The sequence below is a fragment of the Mycteria americana genome, chromosome 3 (genome assembly GCF_035582795.1).
Source record: "Mycteria americana isolate JAX WOST 10 ecotype Jacksonville Zoo and Gardens chromosome 3, USCA_MyAme_1.0, whole genome shotgun sequence".
NCBI classification, from domain to species: domain Eukaryota; kingdom Metazoa; phylum Chordata; class Aves; order Ciconiiformes; family Ciconiidae; genus Mycteria; species Mycteria americana.
The window spans coordinates 93,145,634-93,165,020 of record NC_134367.1 but is presented as its reverse complement, the minus strand read 5'-3'; the positions used below and the strand labels follow the sequence as shown (position 1 = coordinate 93,165,020).

Here is a 19,387-nt window from a genome sequence, read left to right as displayed (position 1 = left end):
ACCCCATGTAAGAAAATGTAATAAACAGTTATGTAAAAACTCTTTATTACAGCTAATAATAAATAAGAAAGCTTTGAAGAGATTCAAATTTCAAAGTGCATGTAACAGGAGTAAGAATCAAATTTACAATCCCAAACAAATACTTGCAGAGTAAAACTGTGCGAAACATTAAAGTGACCTTGCCTAATGCATTTCAATCCTTTAGCTATTTTTTCCCTAAGATAGTATTGATGTGCTTTAGGCATGAAATTTCTTATTAAAAAGAGAGAGACAGACAAACATATTATAGTGGACCATGCTTTTCAAACACAGTTCTAATATAGAATAAATTACTGTGACTTGGAGTACAATTCAATTCAGGCTTTTTTTTTCTTTTGGTGGAGCTTTGGATTGTTGAAATGCTTTCTTCTGAAACTCTTTGAAAGAGAATGGTAACTTGTGCATAGCAAATGTGCAGCAGTAACTTTTTCTCTGAAAATCCACTATGAAGTTATTTAAATCAAAATTCAATAGCAAGAAAAATAAAATATTAAAGGTAGCCACAGCCAGAAAGTTGGTTAGACATGTTAAGATAAGGGAGAAACTCTCTTCAAATGTCAGTCATCACTAAACTAGCAAATGTAAGGCCAGAGGTATAAATAAGAGAATATTAAATTACTTGCCTTTACATGATTCATCTATCCAAGTCTCACATATAAGTCAGTCAAAGATTTATAGAAGGAGCTAGACAGGTTCTCAGAATTTTCTCAGCATGGAAAATGAATGCAAAGATTCCCAAACAAAAGGAAAAAATGGATAGGACTGCTTCTTTCTCTCTCTTTCTAAATCCAACTGTTGGCTACCCAACCTGTATCAATAATGCAAATAATAGTTGTGTAAAATTAAAATAAGCAGTTATGTGATTTAAACTGCTAAGCATCTTGTAACTGCTATTGATGTTAATGGGATTTATTAGGTGGCTTCATTCTTTTAGTAACAAAAAAATCACAACAGGCAGCAATAATTTAAGCTTTAAATCCACACTTAACCTCCTAATTTTAAATACTAATATTTTAAATATTCAGTCTTATTCACATTCTCTCTCATAAAATTATCTTCAGAGAGCTGTTCCTAGAGATGATCCAGAAACCTACCCCAAGAAAATGGCTGAGGTATATTTGTAGTAAGAAAAGGGACAGACTAATAAAATCGCATTCCTTTACACAGTTCCAAGCAATCCAAAAGGAGTCAGATTAAAATAAAACCTTTAAAGTAGTATTATTTAATTACAGAGTTTACTTGACTATGAACTATATAACAAACCATATTTTACAGTTTTAGTTCTGCTGAAGTGTTCTAATGCTATGCAGAATTACATTTTTCTATATTCTGTTGCAACAAAAATTAAACTGAAAAACTGTCCAATTCCTTGGGTAATCATTTTACAAGACCAGACAAAGTAGTAAACTACAGTTGGAAAATTTAAAAATAATAATCACTCTAAGCCTAAGCAAAGCCAGAAAATCCTAAATATGTCCTGCAAAATAATTTTTTGAGGGGAACAGGAAATGGAAGGCAGAAAATGTTTTAAGTCAATCAAAACGTTTGGTTCTTGTTTTAGCTTTTTTTTTTTTTAATTTCTATTGTTCCAAAAGAAAAACTGGAATTCAAAGAAAAACAGTTTTTCAAAAGCAATAGATTTTATTGGAAAATTTGTGGCCATATTTTTTCTACACTTCCTAAGAAAAAGCCTAATGTAAATGACATGTTGTAGGAGAATATGACTATTAGCAAGTAGAATTCTCTCCGCTCCCAAAACAAATACTGTACTCTGTTCAGAGTTCCAACAAAAACTGAAAATGTAGGTAGAATATATGAATATTACACATTCCCTAAAAAAGTATAAATGCTAATAAACTTAAAAGTTATTAAAATCCATGGTTTATGCACTCTCTCATATGTTGAAAAAATAAGCTCTAATAGTTCTGCCTACTAGTAAAGTATAGAAAATAAGTTACTCAAAAATTGCTGAATTCTACATTTCTCAATTATGCTTGACAAAATAAAATTTGGGTTGTATAGTGGTGAGAAGATGAGAATCCCAACCCTATTGCACGGCTAATATCTAATCACAGAACAATGAATCAATAAAATGAGCAAGATAGCACTGCCAAGAGAGCATTCTTTCTCATTAATAATCTTCGAGATAAATATCATGTAAAAAAAAAAAAATCTATGTAAATATAGAATATTTGCAACACAGTGAAAAGACTTAAGACTTAGTGTCTTAGTTTAACCCGAGCCTCAAATTCCTGCCTTGAAAGTTGTTAAATAGAACTACAGCAGAAACCAACTAAAATTCACAACTCTAAATGATACATGATTTCTTCCATATGCAACATTTGAAAACATTAAGCTTAACAGATCACCCCACTCCCCCCCCGTGTAACACACCCTTTCCCCAAGGCTTGAGCCGCCATAGATAACAAGTTCTGAAGTCAAAAAACACCATACAGAGAGATACACTAATCCAGTCTGGAAACAAGAAAAACGTAGATGGTTTTGATGGAATTTTATGTCATGAGCAAAGACTACATTATTGCCACATGAAAGCAGGAAAAGACAGCTCTAGAAACTACAATTCCTTTTCCCCAACTCATACTTAAATCTTTGGTAAGAAATTAAGAAGTACAATAAGTACCCTGGGTTTGGGATAAGTATACCATGTTAATTTGAAATGACCACATTAGAGCTTTTATCACTTTACTAGTCAACCTCAGTCTAATCACTTAAGTAATAGATAATTACCAGCTGAGTTGGATTAGTAGAGTACACTGAGTTTGTAAAGGATTTTTTCCACCTTGGATATCATTTCCATATATTTATTCCCATTGCACATCCTTGTGTTGCCTCTATGTTCAACATCATATGATGATGATGATGATAAAATATCAGCTTCCATTTTGAGCCTACCTAAATTTCAGTCTCTTTATCCTCCCCACATTTTTTACCGTTCTTTTCTTCTATGGCTGACAGAGTTAATAGCTTTTTCTTTTTAGCCAGTCCCTATCTCTGTACTTAATCTCTGGAAATACTACTACACCCTTACGGTTTCTGGTCATTGAGATGTCATTTTCTTGCGATGTAACGCTATTTGATTTCTCAAGCTACTTACTGGTCAGGGCAGTGGAGGGGGAGGTGCTCATCTCCTCTCTCTGCTGACCAGCAATAGGATACAGGGAAATGGAATGAAGCTGCATCAGGGGAAGTTCAGACTGGACACTGGAAGCATAGAATCATTTAGGTTGGAAAAGACCTTTAAGATCATTGAGTCCAACCGTTAGGAAAAGGTTCTTCACTGAGAGGACGGTCAGTCACTGGAAGAGGCTCCCCAGGGAAGTGGTCACAGCACCAAGCCTGTCAGAGTTCTCAGTTGTATGGTGGATTTTTAGGTATTCCTGCGAGGAGCAGGGAGTTGGACTCCATGATCCTTATGGGTCCCTTCCATCTTGAGATATTCTACGATATAAGCCTGTCCATCAAAGTTTTGTCCCTGTTGTTAAAATATAATCTTCAGGTAGCTTTTTGCATCTGAGGTAAATAAATGGCAGCCATTCAGATCCTTCTTTCTATTCTTAGCCTCTCTATTCCAGATGAAATCGTTTACTTACTTTCTCAAAAAAATGCCCCTTACCATGTAAAACTGCATCTATACGCAAACATTTTTTCCTTCCATTTCATCTGAAGGATCTCCTCATCCAAGATTATTTAGGGAAAAAATCCCCCCCCAAACAAACAAAAAAGCCCCAAACTCATGTCTTTTGAAAAGAGCAATATACTCATTACTTATCCAAAACATCTTGAAAACAGCATCACACTTTTGTTTGTACAGCAACTATTTAATTCCATCTGGATCTCTCTCCCCAATAACACCAAAGAGTGGCCTCTCCGTATCCAAACCCAACATTGCTGACGCCAATAAAACATCTCCCTCCACACTGTGCCTAACTACCTATTTCCATTTTCCTTGCCCTTCTTCTGTTTCTGTCCATTACCTCTGTATGTTTTATAATCAGCAAGTTGATGTCACAACTCCACTGCTCTTGTACTCTAGCTGCTCCCTTAGCTCCGTGCTTCTTCCTGTAATTCTCCTGCCAGCTGTGTGCTCTATGGGTAGGTTTATTTAGCAGAAGTCAACAAATCTTTAGCAAACTGTGCAGCCTCCTTAATGTTTTCCTCCTTCGTATCATAAAAACACCAAGCTTCAGCATCTGCATCTATGACTGCTGGTTACAGTTTGTTCAAACGATACTTGATGCAAATTAATTTTAATGTACTCAAAGATGATGAAAATACCACCGTTTCTGTATCCACCTCTGTATTTTCCCCTGCTTTGTCCCACTTCCAGTGCTACTCCCCAGCACCAACGTCATCTTCTATCCTTTAAAGGAAAAAATAGAAGATTAACCCTCCACTCATTTAATCCATCTTCTGCTTCTTCTGGTCACATCTGCTCAGCTTTTCAGCCTCTTGCTTAGGCCACTCTTGATCCATATTTAGGTTAGAAGGTAAGCATATACCAGCATATACCATAAACAGGAAGCTTTCTGTTCAGATGCCAAAACTAATACAGATTTCCCCCTTTTTGCTCTGCTTGCTTAGCTTATGAAAATTACAAACTACATAGCAGTGAAACTTACTGTTGTATTTGCTGAACATCTACCATCCTATCTCCCCATTTGACAAAAGTATGCTAGAAGTATGTAAAAAATTAAGTACATCCTCAAGAAAGAAAAGTAGAAGGTAGGCCTTGCAAAAAACCACACAATACTGAAACAACAAATTAGCATATTAATCTTGGATTAAAAATTAAATAGATAATGTAGGTTTTACAAATGGCCAACTATGGGCATCTGCCTTTACTTATACAACCTATATACCTTTTGAAGTGCCAAAGTATGGACTTTGAAAATTAATTTAAACTTTCATGCGACTTAAGACCTAATTCTAAGTGCTTTAAAATCTTTACTTTTGGGGTCAGTGATATTAAAAGACTTGCCTAAGAGGAAACCTATATAACTCTTGAAGCTTCAAAACTTTAAGTGGCTTTATTATTTTTTAACTGTCCTCTGCCAAATTACATTTTCTAACAATAAAGCCTGAAAAATGCTGCACAAGAAAGAACTATAGTCCAAGGTAATTTGGGATGTATTATGACAGTAATTGTCCCAGCCTTGTTCTGCAATAGTGTACCCAGTAATACATAAATACAGAATTACTAATAAAAGCTGCATTCTGCCAACAAAAACATATATTATAGAATCAGTGTCTAAAATTCGGAAACTGTATACACATTAGAAAGCAGGTGACAAATACAGAGAATTAAATATACAGAATAATTAGAGTTTTCCAAATTTTCTCGGCAATTAGATCAGATATTCCAAGCTTTTCTAATGTACTATGAGTATTTTAGTACCTTGTGGATATGTAATTAGATCTTGAGTCACACTCTTTTGGTAAACTCACTTTAAAAAAAAAAAAGTAAAAAATTATATTTACAATCCAAGCAACAAACTTGTTTCAACAGCTCTTTGTCAACCCAAGAGCTCCTGTAACCAAGAGCACTGGGACAAACTGAGACATATCCAGACTTCTAAAATCCAATGGTCAAAATACTTCATCTTCCAGTGAAGCAATGCCAGAAACTATGAAGCAATAAAACCAGTTTTCATACAACAATGCAGTAAAGTTTTGCTTAATGGGAGAGAATAATTTCTGCTTGAAAAATATGGATATAATGTGGAAAAAATGAAAACAGTTGATATCAGTCTGAACTTCATGAGGGGGATTATGACCAAATAGTGATTACTTTATTGATATGCCTATCACTAGATAAAAAGACAAAAAAACAGTACACTTGGACTTATTACATTCAACCATTATTCAGAACAGCATTTTGGCATTTAAGACAGGACTTAGTTGCTTGGAAACTAAAATGACTTAAAGAAAATAATGAGCTATCCTTTTAAAAAGCTCACAGATTATGTATTTCTGTTAAATCACGAAAATCTCAGAATAATCAAGAACTAAAGCATCCAAACACAAAACAAAAACTATTAAGTAAGGATGAATTTCAACATCAAGAAAGCAACCCTCTCCCTCATTTATCTAATTTTCAAAGAGGAATTACGACATTAAATACTTAAGGAAAATTTATTACAGAGATCACTATTCTAAACTATGATCTGTGATGCATGGAAACTCAAAAAGACCATTTCTTACATTGTGCAAAGATGCCAAGATGAAGAGCACTACTTACTGGAGATTTTACATTATTCACATTCTCAGGAGGACAAAAATGTCCTGTGAGAACTCTGCAGAAGTTCAATGCTTAAAAGGGCAAAAATCTTACCTTCTTTTTACCCCTCATCAAATGTAAGTCTTGGTTTCATTAAAATCTTGTAGCCTTGAAGACTTCCATTTTTGCTCACTTTGCAAGCTCACCCTTTCAAGTCATTCTTCCAATGAAATTATTGCTTGATAGGATTGACCTCAAATGGTATGTGTATTTAAACCAACTAGAGGACTATGTATCACACTGCTCCCTAGGAACTAACAGCTGGTTTAAAATTTGTTAAAGCTAACTTTAAAATGTTGTATACCACTGACTGCCTACTTTGTATTGCAGATGAATGGTTACAGGGCACCTGGAACACAGGAGCTGCAAAGATGTCAGGATGCTTCACAGGGAGAAACTACTAACAAGGCAATGCAACTCTAGAACTATAAAAACAAGCAGCGCTTGAAACAAAATTAACTGAAGCATTCAAGGAGAAGGCTTCAGGCTGCAAGTTTTCAAAGCTAAGTCTGTTTGCATTGAAAGCAGTGTTTTAACTACTTTGCTCAATGTTTTGGTAAAAACTTCTTGATTGTTCGCAATCACTACATTGAAAGAAATGACATTGTTCAGTGTCTGCGGTTATGTGCTTTTTTAAAAAAAGTCACAAGAAAATGGCCCCAATTTCTAGCAGCTTTACGCACAGAAGAAAAAAGGTTGATTTCCTTTAACTGAAACAAACCCAAAATTTTTCCAGGCATATTCTTTCAAATTAGTGTAATCCGTTTTTAAACAGCAGACGAATTCCCCAACTACTACTTTGCCTTTTTTTCCTCCCACCCGAGATTGGACACAGAAGTCTCCTTGATCTGTAAAGAAAAGAGGCCTTCTTCTACTGGATTCAGCACTAACCACCCCACAGTATTTTTCTAGTAGCTTATTTCGATGGATTCTTCAGTTAAGATGCTCCACCTCTCAAAAGTGTAGGTACTCATAGTATTGAGCATGCAGTGCTTGTTTTATGGCTTCTCCTCTGCTATCTCCTATTTCCTTCTCCCCCTAAACAGCTAAAGAAACTTGGCATCATCTATCCCTCAGCAAATACTTTAAAGTTTCTAGGCTGAGAAGAATGACATTAGAGGCTTTTTCAGGACAGCCATCTTTGTGGCATTTGCACACAGGTTTAATTTCTTTGTCTGCACCTGACATCAACCTGAGAATAATGCAGTACTCTCTCTAAGATTATGCCTAGAAAATTTTGCAAAGTTTGATGCATTTAAGGCTGTTATTCCCTGAAAAAGCATAAGCAAATAAACTTTTTTTAACAAAGGTTGTGTCCATTTTTCAGCAAAGGAGGAACTTGCTTGTAACGTCTAATAAAGATGTAACTGATCTCACGCCAGAAACCATCTATTCTGGTGTACTGTGATCTTTCCTCCCCGCCCCCGTCAGGCATTACAATAAAGTGTTATATAGAATAAACTATGTCAAACATTTGTGTTTTGTAATACATAACAGGTATATTCTTTGAGAGATGTAGTTCTTCCTCAGAAAAGCCACAAAAAGAAGGGGATAGTCAAGCTGAACCCTTTAGTTTAATAACTTTTATATGCAGTATTTCATTGTTAGTTTAGGTATGATACTCATAAACATACATGCCACTTTATGACCCATTTAATCTCTTCTGTATTCCAACTGGAACACGCTGCTCAAGAAGAATAATCTATTGGAAACACCCTGTACTACTTCTATTGCTGGAAGACTTGACTTTACCTACCATATACCACACATTTGCATTTTGCTTGTGGTAAATTGTACAATAGTATATATATATGTGCAATTAAAAAAATGACAAGTTGTCTGTAAGTAGCAGAAAAAGCTTCAGCCAAGCTTTATCACAAAACATATTATATGTAAACATACTATAAATAAATATTCAAAATAAACATTATAGATGGCAAAAATAATTAGAACTTGGGAATTAGATCGTCATTTCTGAAGAATGTAACAAACAAATACTTAAAATAAAACAAAGAATTTCAGAGGAAAAGTTCTTAAGACCATGTTATTAATTGCAAGCATGTAAACATTTTCAGCTTCCTCCAACCTAAAGTAGAGACTGGATGGTATTCTGTTACACAAATATAAATCTCAAGGAAAAAACACAACACAAAACAAAATGTGATGTATTCGGGTAACTCAGTGCAGTTTTTTACTGGCAATCATACCAAACATTAATTCTTTCATGTTACTTAAGATGTCCTTAGATGCCTGTAGGGAGGAAAAGAGTATTGTCTAGTCTTACCTAGATACCTGTAACCTGAAACCACAGATATCCAGCTGCTCTAATCACTAACAGCTATTTTTGCAGTACTAGAAATAGCCAACTTTTTTTTTTTTTTACACCAGCAAAGTGCTCTTTTGCTGAAATCTGTTTTTCAACTATTCTTATTGAGTTGCAAATCTCAAGAACATCTTTAGTTATTTGGTGAAGGGGACAGGAGTATGGAGAGAAAAGACAGACAACTTCAGTCTCCTTTGTCCTGAATTTGATCAAAATGTCTCAGATAACATCTTGGGACACCCATTGTTTTCCCTTCTTACAAAAAAAAAAAAAAAAAAAAAATCTTTTTCCTAAGAACAGCTTCCCTATACAGTGAAACCTTGACCGATACCCAGTAGTTTCTGTTGAAAAATTACTTGGCAGGAAATACACATTCTTCCAGTAGCTGAGCCTGACCCAGCAACCATAGAGTATATGATGGTAAGTACATTAGAAATATGACACACAGGCAAAGCGTTTAAACTTTAGCTATCCCAAAGAAAGGCAATCACATATAAAGAAGTCTGTTTTCAATATATGTATTTTCTTGAAAGACATCCAATCCAGTTCTTCACATGTTCCTGGAAAGCTCTCTATACATCAGGGAAAAACAAACTAACCCCCTATCATTCTCTGTTAATGATTGATCTACTCACCAAAGAGGAAAATAAGCATCTTCAGCAACAATTGGCTTGAAATCAGTTCGATTTCCAGTAAAAATGAAAACACTCTAAATGCATTAAATATTCCATGCCTGATTGTATGACATATTCAAATAGAAGCACATCAAAATCCCCTGAAGACTCAGTTCTTTATAAAAAAAGGAGGAATCCACAAAAATACATTTCTTTCCACAATCATATAGCAGTTATTGGGCACAGGCTGTCTGGTACACAACCAATTAAGAAACCAAACCAAAATAAAATTTTCATTCAGCTGGACGGAGTTTTATGGTCTGTGCTGGTCACTCACACCAAACAGGTTGAGGGACAGAGACTGGACAATGACAGATCTTCTGCTACTTCACAGAAGAGCAACTAGAACCAAACACGCACTCAGGATACTAAAAACCTTGCCCAACAAAACCATGGGCTGTAGAAACAAAATGACAGTCAGTGTAACACGTACACCCTTTAATCTGTTAATAGCCTTCAATTACTTAACTGAGGACAATCAGCTGCAAGTTCTAATGGAACCAGTCTTGCACTGGAGGCAATTTTCTTGCAGATCTTCAGGAGGAGGTAGCACACCACTGCCAGAGGAACAGATGCACTTTGCTTTCAGCTGCCCTCTTTTACCTCAGATACTCTAACCTGGGCCAGAGGGAGAGGACTGAAGGACAAATCAACTCCCCCACCAGCAGCTGCCACCACCTACTTCCTGCTACCATTTTTTCCAGGGGAGAGAAGAACATGAGCCCAGGAGTCTGCTGGGCCTCTGGTCATTCATCCAGCCCTTAGCCTGCACCTTTAATGGAGAACCAGAAGGAAGAAGGCAGATTTCAGACCAGAGGAATTGTCCTGGAAAGGTGCAGCTTGAGAGCTCCTGAAGTAGTTTAAGATTGCACTATAATTTGGCATTTCATAACTTTTAAGTGTCTGAACTTGCAACATTATTAATGACCTTTGTTTGCACGCATTTTACACAGGGAAAATGGAATAAAGCAGGAGATGAAGCGTTCTGTGGTAGAATCATTTACTGCATGTTTCTATTTCCAGGCAACTTCAATGTTTGCACACATCTGCATCTGGAAAAATGGGCAGGTATAGCACAGCAATGTGCGTAATAGCTACAAACAATATTATTTATGCCATTTAAAATCCAGTTCAGTCATGGTAGGTCGTATCGCTTACAAAAACATCTCCACATCTGTCAAAATGCCCAAGTCTTATCACAAAACCACAGTGCTGTAATTTACAATATTCAGGCAGACAGCAATACTGTGAAGAAACTGGGTAACGGCAAAAACAAATGGAAATATTGAAAAGAGCCAATATCATATCATCATAGAACTCTCCATACACCGATCCAAATGATTATTTGAATCAATGGTCCTTAAATCAGTTTGGAAAGTTTGGAAGCCAAATATATTCCTCAATTCATAACTATAACTGGAACAGGAACTAAATGCATTGAGTCAGGCCAGCAAACAGTTCTCTGGTTAGAAGCTACATCCAGCCCACACTATTGCAAAGTTTGTCTCCAGTACAATAGTTTCCAATCAACTGATTCTTTACATACTAGATTCCCAAAATTTCCTACCTCTGAACATTTAGAAACCATGTACAGTTACTGTATTAAATAATTTTTTTAATAACCCAGCTCTCCCTGTAACTTACTGGAGAGCTAGGCCCTTGGCATGATGGAAATTCTTTCAGTAGAAACACGTATCAAAAAAAGCATGTACAGCATCACAGTTACAAACTACTTTCAAAGCACGAACATTTTCATTTTTGGAATTAGTTCTTGTTTTTGTAAATGATACAATAATTTAATCTAAAAAAAGAAAAATAACATTTTCCCTCATTAATTACACAATAGTCCATTCTTTTCTATTTTATATTTTCCACAAGCATTATTTTTCTTCACTATTTCTAAAATTATCTCACACATATTTGTCACCAGTTTAATGACATTTTTTACAAATCCCTTCACCCCACTTTCTGTGAATCCATACTCTCTAGGTCAATAATTACAAATCTCTGCGGCTTATACTTCATCAGTTTTGTTGCAGAAACCGATCTGCTGAAATCTTACTCTTAACTGGTGTTCGAGAAACAAATTGCCTAAAGCACTCTCCTTGATTATCCCTGGTGTTGACCTACATAATAAAAGTAAAATGCTTCCAATGTAATGTTCTCAGACTCTACTCTGATTTGGCTATACAACCACTTTCTTGCCCCTACTTTAAAATTTGAGAGTAATTCTTTTCAGCTTTTATCAGATTTCCCACTGAAAATCTCCTTTGACAATAAATGCATTGGCTTCTCTTAAAATCACAGCTAGTATGCTGACCTGAGGAAGTAAAATAATTTTTTTGTATCAGGAGAAAAGAAAAGCCTTACTGACAGACTGTTTATTCTTTCGTCATTGAGTGAGTATATAAGGACAAAAGCAAGGACCACTAATTATTGGGATTTACTAAGTTGGCTTTGACTTATTATTTATTCCAACTTTTGCAAGTATTACAGCACCACTATTTCTATATTCTTTCACTTTAAATACTTTTAAAACTAAAACCAGTCTCTAGTCTCTCATTTCCTGCAATAGGTAAATCAGCACTAAAATACCTTCTAATGGAAGAATTTTTCAGAACAATGCTGGATCACTTTCAAAATATTAAAAAACACACAGACACAAACACTTCTATCAATAACATTTGCCTCACTGTTATTGTACTTATTTCCCAGCAATTGTTTTTGTACGTCTTAGCTTCATTTCAGTAAATAAGAAGGCCTTATCTACTACATGCATGACTATAAATTAGTCTTTCAAGACTGAATTCATCGTCTATATTTTGAGGGACAGTTCACTGTGGCCCTGGAACTTCTTGAACTACAATAACCTATGCACTTAGTATCTTCTTGTCATGCCAAAAACCTCATTCATTTAGCAGGCTTTGCAGGGGAAGACTGGGGGGTATATTCCTTGGAGAAAACTGTGGGAGGACAGAGAGAACTGTTTTGTTTTATTTAACAGATTTAATTTCTTACCTGTAATAAACTGATCACCACTACTTAATTATAACTGCAAAACTATCATCATCCGGGCATTTTATACTTTCTCTGCATAGATTTTTATTGTTCTTGAAAACTATTAAAATCTGGAAAGAATGCAAAATTCATTTGTCTTAATTTGGCTCTTAAAAAGCCAGCTTATGGAGTAAATAGCTTCCATGTTTTTAATAGATTACTGCCCTAATCAACAGAAATATGCATACAGTTTTGTTTCATTGAAGATAAAGCATATTTGAGCCAGAGAGAATGGATATAAATTTATGCAATTTTAATTAATAAACTTCAATATTATTTCAGTCAGCAATCATTTTGATTTTTTTTCTTTGCATTTGCAACTTCTGTTCTTTTCCTTTAAAAGATTAATTTTCATCAGTGATGAGAACCAGACTGTCCTTCAATTATACATAGCCTTATTTCTATCCTTTTTTTTTAAACCAGGAGGGTCCAATGTAAACATGTTTAAGACAACTGTATCTTTAGCATAAAATTCCTGCTTTTTTAAAATTTAAATGTTAGAGAATGACGAATGGCATTTCTCACATCCTAAATAAAGAAGTTAACTTGCCATTGTTTTAAGACTTTTCTAGATGGAAATGGAAGTACGATTAGCAAATAAAGCAAACATACATTATTATATCAATTAAATAAAATTACAGGCCTTGTAACCAGAAAGACAACTATCAAAATGTGTTTTGCATTTACAATTTGCTCCTTTCTTATAGATATCTTAGAAACGCATAGGTTCCGATTACACTGTTTTACAAGACATTAAAATTAGTAGATCTCAGTGTTTCAGGCCTAATTTTACAGTGCAAACACAAAAAACATGCCTTCTTGTCTTATCAGCTCCCAAGGAGTTTCTCAACTCTGAATAAACTAGGTATTGAGCTATGAAAGAAAACATGCCTTTGTACCTGCGTGACAGCTGTTGAAGGCTGGTTTACCACTTCAACATACTCTCATTCCAGGTACTGCACCAATGATTTTCACCAGATCATGCATCCAATTGTCTTTAAACCTCAGCATCAAAACATGTCCTGCTGGTATATTAATTTAGATTACTGATTATAAGTGTAGGTTTAATAAATTTTGTAATAAAATACCTAAATGTTAATTGGCTGTACCAGTTTTTCTCTACCCCAGCTTATGTCATAACTGTGTTATCACTTGGACTTTTAAACTTTGATTTCTACAAGTAGTGACTGCATCAACAATAGAGATATCGAATGTATAAAGTATTAACATTTTTAAGTATTCAGCACTAAACAATTCAGCTGAATTACCAATTTTAAACACTTATTCTACACCTCCTACTCTATAAAAAAAAATAGATTTAGCACTTCTCGTTAACCTTATTTCAGAAAGTAAGCATTTAGAAAAATTACGCTTGTTTTACTGCCTACCTTTAGTAGGCCTTTTATCTATGAGGTTTTTAAGTCTAATTCTCTGGTGTACTAGTTAAAGCTGTTTCTTTTTTCTACTTTACATGGTGGAAAACTGGAAAGCTACTGTTTATACAACATTTCCCAGAGCTTTTTCTTTGTGATATTCTGGTAATTCATTCTTCCCCACTCTATTACTACCTCGTCCTCAGGCAAACAAATTAATTCTTCACTTTAAACTTATTCCCTAAGTATGGCCTACATGTTTAAGCAAGATAATCCAAAATTATCCACATCGTAATGACTTCAAATTCCAAAATTATTCAGGAAGAGACTACCTCTTGAATCTAAGGTATTGATTTCACCTATACAATTACTTTGATGGCAGGAAAGAGGGAAGGCCAAACATTTGTAAGGCATCTATACAAAAGAACTTGAAGTACTGGACTATCAATAAGAGTTTTTGCATAACTCCAGGTGAAATTTTAAGATGCAAGAAGATGTTGATAGCTGTAAGGAGAAGGGGAAGTATGCTGATGCTGGGGCAGAAGTTATTGATTAGGGTGCTGGAACTGTGCGTGTCTGTATTTTTTCTAAAATGAGTCATGCAGTAGATTCTTAATGTGAATATTTTTGTTATATCAGGCCCTGCAAATGTGTATTTCACTGTGAAAACAATACTAGCCAACTAAGAAATATTCACTTACGTTGTCAGCATCATTTTACTAAAAAAAGATTAAATTTCTTTATAATAGGGCTTTTGCAGCTGGGTGGGGAAGGAAAGCACACAAGAGGAAATGAGTCCAACAATCCCAAATGAAATATAAAGCATTTCAATATCAAAATTAGCACAAAAGAGGTCAAGGTCATGAGGAGAAGATAACTGGATTCATGAATGTCTGACGTAATATTTCCTTTTCATTTGAAACTGAGAGCCAAGCAGTATACCAGGCAATTTAGAGCATCTCCTATGCAACTGCCATTTAGAATGCTTTGTTGTATGTAGTCAAACAGTACCACCTAAAGAAGCAAGGTAAAACAAATGAGGCCTCTAATAGCACAACAGCATTACTGACTTTCAAAATTATGAGCTTACTGTTCTGGACAAATATTGAGCCCAAAGTTACTGAGTGCCAGTGCTTAGGATATGGGTTTCAATGTTAAAGCCTGTTAAAGATGAAAGCCTCAGGACAAATCCACTTACAGACGACACAAAATCTTCAGAAAAGTACCATGTATATTTTTTTATCTTTATGCCATTTCTATTTTTTAAACTTATTTTAATGTTACTTATATGAAATATAATTTTATAGTTAATACATTATCCTTATCAAGCAAGTGTACCTTCTTGAATGTTTTTGTTCTCAAAGAAAAAGCTGTTTCACCTGTCAATTATGTTATTCATTTTTATGATGTATTGAAAGGTGTAAGCAGAACTTCCCCTAAAGTCTCTAGAAGAAGCTAGATTTACAAGCTTACTTACGAAGGATGGATTTAAAACCAGACCACTCATTTTCTGTTGCAAAAGCAAGAATACTGATATCATCCATCAATTCACCATGACAGTGCTGCATTTAAAATTAGTGCAAGTACAGGCTAGATCATTTGGCGTTTGGGGAAAGAACGTCCCCATTTCCATACATGCATCTTGCCCTCTTTTTGGTATGCCTGCAGCTTATATGTTTGCAGTGCAGCATTGTAGTCTCTCTCTTACTCTGCAGTCTCAAATGCCAAATATATCCGATGACTTCGGCTTTAATCTGCGGCTTTAATCCTGAGTCAGGAAAAGGAGAGGTAGTTGTAGTCCCTCTCCTAAAGAGATCTGCATTGAAGGTTCCCCCCTTCCTATCAGATGACTTGACATTTTTGTCACAGCTCAATATAGCTGCATACATCTGCCCTAAACGAGTAGACATATGTCTCATGCAATCGTACGTGTGGAGGCTCACCCATGGAGGACAACTGCACCTTGTACTGATGCAAGTCCCCTGTTTGTAGCTAGTTAGCTAGCTTTGATACTGCCATTGGTGAATGGTAGTTATAAAACACTTTGCACAAGGTGCAAAACCTGCAGAGGAACTGCATACACTTCAAAATAGTAAGCCTGAATTAAGTTCCAAGCTGTTGTGGTTACACTGCTTTTATAGCTCCCAAATCAGCTTGCTCTGGGGAAGGCACAACTGCAGTCAATGTTGAAAAATAGATCCAAAGACTTCTTGCATCAGCTTTGCTTTCTGTTTTTCACTAAAGGGGGAAGTAAGGACAAGGATGGAGAAAGAAAGAAAAAGAAGAAAAGCTATCACCGATAAGTTAAATTACAATGTAGGAGGAACAGACAACTGCCTTAACAGATAAGGGAGAGTCTGGTTTGTAGTACCTGGCATATGCATTGGACAATGAGACTCAAGAAAATCTGTCTACCAGTACTGGGCTATTTCAGAACATAGTTTGTTAGGTCACCTCAGGATACCTATCTCCAGATTTCCAATTATATTTATGATATACAGCTGTAAAGATTAATCTATTAAAATTTAGCAACAGCTGTAAAGCTTCATCTATTCAATTTAGCAATAGGTGGGAATAGTGTGTCCTCCCTGCCTTGCATCTGGTCTGATTACATGTGGAACTTAATTATTTTAATTGTTTAGTTCATTGAAGTTGAGCTTATAATGCTTATGCTTTCCAGTGCAAAGCTTAGGCAGAAAGATGTGAATGTTGTGTCATGGAATCTGTTGATATTAATATTTTTCTTTGTAACTTGCTGTCATCACTTTGTCTATAAAAAAAGTGTAATATTACTGTTCAATATGGCTTGAGGATTCCCCTATCTGACATTATGACTCGTAATACCATCATTCAAATTGTCAGGACACTGAGTGAAGAGACTCTAAAGGAAGAAAGGTAAATGCCTTCAGAGCTAAGATTCAATGGGAAACATTTGGAAAAAATGGGAGGCCTAGTATTTTTGGCTGCTTTTAGAAAGTGCATTGACACCAGAAGTGGAACAGCTCAGGTATTGAACGTAATTCTCAAATGAGCAAAAAGGTTTGTACTTTCAAAGTACTGGCTGAGAAAATATGAAGAAACTTTAGCACAGAAAGAATGGTTTCAGTCTTTTCCCCACACCAGCTAATAGTGCTGATCCAAACTGGCAAACACAACAGTGCAGTAGAAAACTTCTAGGCAGAAATCAGTACCTGGAAAATTATACTACTCAATATTCTCTCTTTCTCCAGTTGTACAAAACCACTTCAGTTATTCCTGAACAACTCTTGGCAGACTGGATCTCTGATTTTTTTTTTCCCCCAACAAAAACCGTAATTGCATAGTGGAAGAAAAACAGAGGGAGCCAAGCACCACCACATTAATTATTCTGAAGTGTGCTAATGAGTTCAGTGTATGCCCAGAATCACTTGTGTCATGTAACATCTTCTGTCAAATCTGTCATCTCCTTAAGCAAAATGAAATACGTTCTGGAAATGTGTGTCTTGAGACTGAAATCAAAACTATCACCAAGAGGTCACTCTCCCTTCTGATTGCTTTCTGAAGTAATAAGGTTTATTTCTAGGGTTCTGGAGACCCTGTGATCTTGCGTAGAATTCATTAAGGAAAGGTTTTATAAGACACCTGGCTTTTCTCCTCTTTTTAAACACTTTTTGGAACATGTGTTCTAATAATAAATACAATTCATAATAGTTGAGAACTATTGGGATATCAGTGTAGGATCTCTACAGGATAGAAGAGGTGTGTCTTCCACTTATTACCCTCCTGAAGGAAGTGAGTTAAATCTCTCTCAGCTCACAAATCTCAGTGCATCTCACAGATCCCAGTAACTTTCTGTTAAAACTTTCAACTTCATGTGAAACAAATTTATTAGCGATTAATTTTTCTCCTCCTTCCTCCCCTCTCCTATTCCATACACAACTAAAAGCAAGTATAAAAATCTCACTTAATGTACTCCTAGAGTACAAGAGGGGGTTAAAGAATAGGAATAGGAACTCCTAGTACAGTGATCTAATAGTTTAGCTGAACAGACAAGTGCTGTCATTCCCTTGGTCATACTAAAAGTCTCTCTATATTGCTCCAACTATGGTCTTGAGAGGCCTGATCAGAAAGATATATGACTTGAGAAGCAAAAGAAGCAGGAAAAATCTGTTAGCCTCAAACCACTCTAGATCCACGTAGAGGGAGGAAGACTGCTCCCCTCTCCTTTTTGAACTCTTCCCTTAAATGTTGAATTTGTCCAATGTAGAACAACGCCAAATAAAGCAAAGCATAGGGAACAAGTTGGCAAGGAGGTGACAGTTTAGTTTTGAAAATAAAAAGGATATGTTTCTATGACAAATGACATGACTTTCTTGCATAACCATTGAAAGACCATCGATACGAAAATAATGAAACAGCAAAGTTGCATTCAGACTCACAGAGCTGAAGACGCCAGTTCTGTTAGATTTATACCAGCCTTTTCTTTCCATAGGTGTACATAAACTCTTTTCAGATTTGAAAGAATTCAACACCAACTAGCATGTTTCTGTAGTAAGAACAATTTAAACCAAAAAAACCTCCAAACATTATATCCCTTTTTCACACACACAGAAAAACATTAGTTGCTGGAGAAAATGACACTCTGAAGTATTATTTAAGTGAAAATTACAGGGCAGTTGACACAGAATTCCCAACCACATACATCTGTGTATGACTAAGGATATAAAACAAGATCTCATGTGACCTTTCAATCTTAGACATAATGATTAGCCTATAATATTGCTAGTTTGCTCCCAGCTCTCCTGAAGTCTTATTAAAAACACCCTTTCAAGACACATTTCTCTCCCCTTAACAGGCAAATTCCTTTCCTGCCAAGAAAAGCAAGCAAGAGAGAAGCGTATGAAATACTGCATATATCATACTGCGTGTTAGGAAAACCAAGCGATTAGCTTAGAGGCATGCTATCACCAGGTGCAGTGAGCAGCAGAAGATACAATCAGAAAAGGGGCACATAACAAGCGGATAAAAGCTGCAAGCGTAGAGGTAGCCAGTGTAACCACCCAGATCAAGCTGCAGGAAGTAGCTGTAACAAGACACTGTAGGGTAAGCCTCAGCAGGCTACCGGTGTACCAGGCACATGGCAGCTTCACCTCTTTCGCTGCCGGCATAACCCAGCAGTAACAATGCTCTCACTTCTACCCCACCATGCTTTGCACAAAGCATGGCATTTTAATTCATTTTGCTTCAGTCTTAAAAATATTTAAAAATCGACTGAAATGGAAGAGTACGCTTATTTCATATATCAAGAAACTACAGTGGAACGCTATCATTTATGTGCTTTAAACTGGTTTGTTTGGTTTTGTTTGTTTTTGTTTTTTTTTTTTTTTTTTTTTTTAAATCACCCCTCCCTTTTCTCTTTTTTCATAGCTCCTAGACCACTCAAAATTCCTGTTTCTCCCCCATCCTATTACTTGAGCTCTGGCTCCACTTTCAGCAGTAATTTGTGGTTTAACAGCTTATTCCAACCCATTTTCCACTATTAATAGTTTCTGAATTACTTTCTTACAATAGAAGGTAGTTGAAGATCCCAAAACTGATGTAGAAATGGCAGGTTTCTGGTTACGTGGAGAGCTATTTATCAAAA

At 35.7% G+C, this 19,387-nt stretch overlaps 1 protein-coding gene across 1 annotated transcript in view; it reads right to left on the bottom strand.

Annotated features, from left to right (window-relative positions):
• The window catches only part of TTC27 (tetratricopeptide repeat domain 27), a 133,558-nt gene that overhangs the window by 36,566 nt on the left and 77,605 nt on the right, over positions 1-19,387 (bottom strand). The window lies entirely within an intron of this gene.